We start from the raw sequence: 6,948 nt of genomic DNA, 5'->3' as shown, positions 1-6,948 counted from the left end.
GAAATGTTTGACAACATTGCTAACTTGATATCACAGGATCAAAATAAAGAAATGATGAGATTGACAAGAATAGAAGATGTAAAGACAATGGTTTGTGATTTGAATAGAGATAACTCAAGTTGGCCGGATGGTTTTTCTAAATCGCTTTTCAGAAATGTTGGAAATATTATTGGAGAAGACATTACCAAAATGGCCTGGGCTTTCTTTTGTGGTCATAATCTCGAAAGACTCATAACACATACAAACCTAGTTCTAATTCCAAAAAAGAAAAATATCAAAACTTTCACAAATCTAAGGCTCATAAGCCTAAGTACTTTTGCCAATAAAATTATGTCCAGGATGTTACATGAAATAATTGGGAGGATTCTACCTAATTTAATCTAATTGAATCAAATTAGTTTTATGAAGGGGAGAAGCATCACAGAGAATATAGCAGAATGTTGTTGTGTAACTAGACATGAAAAAAACATATGATAGGGTATCATGGATTTTCCTAATTAAAAATTTTCAAATAAAGTTTGGCTTCTCAGAGATCATTATTGATATGGTATTGTAACACCCCAATAAATTTTAAGTTAAAATCCAAACCATTCTTCATATGGGTGTAAGCCCAAACCTAATAATTTTAATTATATATAAGTGTTAGGATCGATTCTTAAGTGTTTGATGTGTATTTGATGTGTATTAGGGTCATAAGAATCCTCTAGAAAAAAGTTGAGTTGAAAGCTTTCGTATCGATTGAGTTTCGATATATGATTTTACTTGGATCAACTTCAAACAATCATATCTCCTAGAATATAAAGATTTAGATGTCTAATAACCTATTAAATTAAAGGTCTGTGAATCTTCTTTCTAACGTGCTATTTTGCCTCATTTGGAATTCGAAGTAAACTGTTATGCCCATTTTAGTGAATCCCTATCAAACAATTCAATTCTTATGGACATGTTATATGACCAGTAGAAGTTTTGACAGACGGTGAAGCCATCCGTGAAATTTTATTGCATTTTTTTCCAAAAACTTCTTGCACATCTTCTAAGGTTAGTTTGGTCCTTTCCAAAATCTTTTAATCCTATTTTAACTCCTTTTTGGATGTTTAAAAGGAGTATATTATTCAACTAACTAGTTTTTCTCTCATAATCATCAATCTAAACATCCAAGTCTCAAGAAATTCTCTCAAAACTCACTTAGGGTTCCTCTTCTCCATCAAGAACCCTAAAGCTTTCAAGTCAAAAAGTTCAAGAATCAAGAGAAGCATTCCATCCAAGGTTTTCCCAAGTTCTTCCACTCTAAGAACTCCATAAAAGAGTTTCTTTTCTCAAGATCAAGCGCCAAGATTCCAAGATCAAATATTTCGTCCAAGAAAGCTAAAGTTCTTCCTTAGGCTCAACTTAAATCAAGTCTCCACCAAATCTTTCTGTCCAATAGTTCCATAATCAGGTATGTAAGACTATCATAATGTTGGACTAAGTTCTTCCTTGTTTCCTACATCTTCATACAGTCAAGTAAAGGTGAGTTTTGAGTTTCAATTTCGATAAAGTAAATTATTGAGCTATTTATCTTAATTTTATTGAGTTCTTGAATATATCTAAATATACTTTGATGATTTTCATGAGTTGAGTTTTTAAGATTTACATTCATGTCTACATTCACATGAAACCTAATTGAGTTTTTGCATTAAATATTGTATGCATTGGTTGAGCTTAAAGCATGATATATTTTCATCTTTAAATGAGAAAGAGTTTGAGCATGAGTTAAGTTAAGTTTGAGAAGTCTCTTAGTTATATTTGAGCATGAGTATTTTGAGCATAAATGAAATGAGTATTATTACACTTAAACATCTATTTTGATATTGATTTGAGAAGTTAAATTATATTTTTAAATGTGTTATTGAGTTGAGATTATATCTATCTTAAAGAGAAGATATGAGTTGAGAAAAGTCGAGGTTTGAGCTAAGTCCAAAAAGACTAAATGAGTTAGTTGAGTAAATACACTCACTTAAGATATGAGCAAAGTAAATATATTTTTGGGAGTAGTATCAAGCACCAATTTGGGTACGAGTTTAGATAACTCCAACCCCATAACCTATGGCGCTAGAATAGATAGGATTGTACCATTCATTTTGCGACTCCTCACAGTTTGATGAGTCGAGAATTTGGACTCATTTATAGCTCAAAATGCAAGAAATTAGTGTCCTCTTTGCCTTTGCTAAGTTCAAAACTAACTCTAAAGTGATCATTTATAGATGCAAGGAGTTGAGGATCAGTCATAACCTAAATATTGAAGAAAAGAGATAAAAAGGGACAAAATTGAGCAAAATAAAAGTTGAACCACACAAAGAGATATTTGCGAGTCGCCAAATGCGACAACAGTTAACCAATCGTATCAAAACTCAAGGCTAACAACTTAAGCAGTTTGGCAAAGAAAATGTAATTCGGCAATTTGCCAAGTTGATATGGGTGAATTGCATTGTGCTCACCTAAAAGCCATTAGAAAATAAGCATCAAAGGAACATCATAAAGGCGAGCAGGTAAGACACTCGGCGACTTGCAAATCAGTAACGCGAGCTTGTCTGAGCTCGCCCAAAAGATTAGAACTTCAGGGAAAGAAAGCGACTGAAGAACTATGCAAGAGGCAAAAAAGGCGACTCCCAAACTTGTCGGCGCGAGATATCGAGCTCGCCAAATTGGAGATCATGAACTGAAGGAGAAATGCTCTAGAAAGCAAGGAAAAGAACTGAAAGGTGGCTCACCGACCATTTCAGCGAGAGCGACTAACGTCGCCAAAGTGGTCCTAATTAATAGTTTATCTTAAATTTTTGCACACATATAAATAGAGTTTTCAAAGGCAAATGAGGCAGTTTTTCACTACTAAGTCTCAGAGACAAGAACCTTGAATCTATCTTGGGGTTTTGATTTTGTTTTTGAGATTTTAGTTTTAGGCATTGTGATTTGAAGTTGTTAACTTGCTGAATTGAATGGAGGACAATTACTTTGGTAAAACTCTTTTTAATTTCTCAATGTGTAGTTAAACCCCATACTTCTATAGGGGGTGCTTATGTAGTTAATTTGTTATTTTAGGATTTGGGTTTTTGTATTCAGCTCAAGAATCATTAATTTGATATGAGTTTTGTTAATTTGACATATTTCAGTTATGATTTATAGTTGCAAGCATATGTCTAGGTTAGATCTTCATGTCAGCCCGAGAGGGTGATTTGAAGTGGTTAGATTAACAAATAGCCGTTGATTGTTGATTTGAACATATCAATTGTAATATTGCTCGAGATAGGAGGTTTTTGTAAGGATCGGATTAGTTGTGTTAATACCCCCTATCTATGCTTAAGAGAGCTAGCATCGATAAATGACTAGCGATCGAGAGATGTTTTTCATACGATTGCTTGATTTTTACCTATCCATTGACAATTAATGAAATTGAGATGTGCATTTACCCTTATCCGAATAATATAATTAACTATACACCTACCCTAGAAGTCCTTTATACCTTATTACAACTAAATTAGCATTGCTTGTATTGATTTTGAATCTAGTTAACTTTCAGAACTTTGATAATTAAATTTATAGATTTAATTTATGTTATAATTCACTTGTTTTTACACTAAAAAGTCTAGAACACATTTTTACTTCTTGATTGAAATCTATTCCTAACCGTTCCTTGTGGGATTCGACCCCGACTGCATACATTGGGTTTATATTGCTAACGACCGCCTACACTCTGAAGCATAATAAGTGTACTTTGAGCGTTATCACAATCCCAAAAGAGGACTTTTAGATGGATCCATAGTTGAGTTGTTGTCCTATGCCCTGGCAAGATATAGAATGGCTCTGGAAATGTGGTCAAAACGTTGTAGAGACTCATAGTGATGGTTATCGATTAGAGAAACTCTCCAAGAGAAAATTATTATATTTTTATACACAGAGTTACATTTATTTATGTATTTATATCTTTTAAAGCATTTTCGTACCATTGTTGCATGCTTTATTGAGTTGAGCTATTTTAAGAGTTGAATTCTTGAGTTGAGCATCTTTGAATAAGTTTCCTTTTAGTTATTTTACATACTATGCATTCCATGTACTGATGCCATTTGATACTGCATTATTTTTTATGCAGACACAAGTGATAGAGATCCTTAACAGGCGCATCATTGAAGATCGAGTTTCCATCCAACTTTTGGTGAGACCTCTTTCCATTTAGAGGCGCTCTTGAGTCTTATTCTACTATTTCATTTCAATATTAGTATTACATTTTTGATTTAGTCATGGGACTGTCCTAGTACCTATTCAGAGTCAGTTCTTAGAGGCTTCATGGACTAGTCAGACAATGCTCAGTTTATTCATTTGAGTATGTTTTGAAGATATTGAGTTATGTCTCTTATATATATACGATCTTTGAGTTGTAAACTGAGATTGTTGATTTTGTTTATACTTAAATTTCCCATCTGAGTATGTTGTTCTTGAGTAAGTCTTTTGCTTAATAAGTCAGCCAGGCCAAGGGCTTGCTTGGGAACTAGTAATGGTTTCTAAGTGTCGGCCACACCTAGGGTCTTGACTCAAGGCGTAACAAACTTGGTTTTAGAGCATAGATTTCAAGAGTCCTAGGATGTCTATGAAGTCGAGTCTAGTAGAGTCCTTCTTATTAGTGTGAAGTGCGCCACATATATAATAGAGAGGTTATGGGACTTTTAGGAAATGTTTCATTTCTTTCATACTCTAGTTCGTGTTATAGAGTTTAACTCTATGAAATCTTCTTCTAATTCATGTGTTTTAGGATTTCATATCATGCCTTCTAAAAGTACCTTAAGTTAGAGGTTCCACAAATTGCCCAGCCTGCTATGATTTTGGAGGCTGAATTTTTGAGAACTATCTCTATGCTCACCTAGTTAATGGTTGCATAGTCGTTACATCGGAGTACCTCTATTTTGAGCTCTAGTTCTCAAGATCCATCTTCAGTAGGTCCAGATTTGAGCAGGATCCTCAAAATTTTATTGATGACATGTAGAAGATCTTGAAAGCAATGTATGATACTGAGGTAGAGGGATTTGAACTTGTCTTCTATTAGTTGAAGGATATTGCTAATGTATGGTACAACCAATGGGAGGAAAGTCGAAGTGAGGATTTTGAGCTATCAGTCTGGGATGAGTTTAAAAATGCATTCTTAGACCATTTCTTTCTGCGAGAGCTAAGAGAGGCAAAGGTAGAGGAGTTTGTGAATCTGAAGATGGAGGGGGTGACTATTAAGGAGTATGGCCTCAAGTTTATTTGGTTGTCCAGATATGCTCTGGAGATGGTTCCCGATATGAAAGCTAAGATGAGGAAGTTTGTTTCTGGCTTGGGCAGACATGTGAAGAAGAAGTTTCAAGTAGCCTTGTTGATTTCATATATGGATAGCTCTAGACTCATGGTGTATACCTAGAAAGTTGAAGAGAACAAGAAAAAAGATAGGGAAGAGCACCAGAGCAAGAAAGCTAAGTCCACAGGTTATAAATCAAACCATCAGAAGGGTGGAAATAGCTACCGCTCTTTCTTTCAGAAAAGATCTTCTAGTTATACGCCATCTTCAGCAAGTGCACCTGCAGCTAATAATAGAAATGACCAGAGGTCTCAAGGTAACAAGAATTTTAGAGTTCAAGTCTCTCAACCCTAGGAAAGTATGATCTAGAGTTCTTCACATAAGCTGCCTTGTAGTAAGTGTAAGAGGCCTTATTTCAGAAGAGTGTCTTGTCAGAACCAATGGGGGTTACAAGTGTGGGCAGTTAGGTAATTTTATAAAAGAATTCCCAATTTTGAATCAAGATAATGAGGGCAACAAAGACTAATATTCTTTGGCAGCACCGTTAAATATAGATAAACAGAGAGGTTCTACTTCAGGAGAAGGAACAAGTCCAAACTATCTATATGCTATGGCAATTTGACACGACTAAGAGAACTCACCAAATGTTGTCACTAGTATGCATTGAGTCTTTTCTCATGATGTTTATGCATTACTTGATCCAGGTGCTACTTTATCTTTTGTCACTTCTTAAGTAGGTATTAAATTTGGAATCCTTCCTGAACAACTCTTAGAACAATTCAGTGTTTCTACTCCTGCTGGTGAGTCTATTCTAGCAAAAAGAGTTTATCGAGATTGTATTGTGTCTATCTATCATAAATATACCTATGCATACTTAGTTGAGTTAGAAATGAGAGACTTCAATGTCATTCATAGTGTGGACTGACTTTATGTTTGTCGTGCCTTAGAACCTAAGTCGTCGAGTTATAGTTTCAGAATGAGCCAGTTATTGAGTGGAAAGGCAGTCCAGCTTTGCCTAAGGGTCTATTCATTTCATACTTTATGGCCTAAAAGTTAGTCTCTAAGGGGTGTATCTACTACGTTGTTTGAGTCAGAGATGATAGTATGGAGACACCATCCCTTCAGTCAGTTTCAGTTGTAAGTGAGTTTCCAGAAGTCTTTCTTAAGGATTTACCTAGAGTTCCTCCTAATAGGGAGATAAGACTTCAGAATAGATGTTCTTCCCGATACTCAAACTATCTCTATTCTTCCATATAGAATGTCTCTATCATACTTAAAAGAGTTGAAAAAATAGTTGAAAGGTATCTTAGATAAGGGATTTATTAGGCCGAGTGTCTCACCATGGGGCACTCCTGTCCTATTCGTGCAAAATAAAGATGGTTCTTTGAAGATGTGTATTGACTACCGCCAGTTGAACAATATTATTTTAAAGAATAAGTACCCTCTTACGATGACTTGTTTGACCAATTTCATAGTGCCACTTATTTCTTCAAGATAGACCTCAAATCAGGCTACCATTAGTTAAAAGTGAGAGAAAGTGACATTTTGAAGACAACCTTTAGAACCAGATATAGTCAATATGAGTTCCTAGTTATGTCCTTAGGTTTAACTAATGCTCCTACAATATTTTTGGACCTCATGAA

The sequence above is a fragment of the Solanum dulcamara genome, chromosome 7 (assembly GCF_947179165.1).
Source record: "Solanum dulcamara chromosome 7, daSolDulc1.2, whole genome shotgun sequence".
NCBI lineage: Eukaryota > Viridiplantae > Streptophyta > Magnoliopsida > Solanales > Solanaceae > Solanum > Solanum dulcamara.
This window is presented reverse-complemented; position numbering follows the sequence as displayed.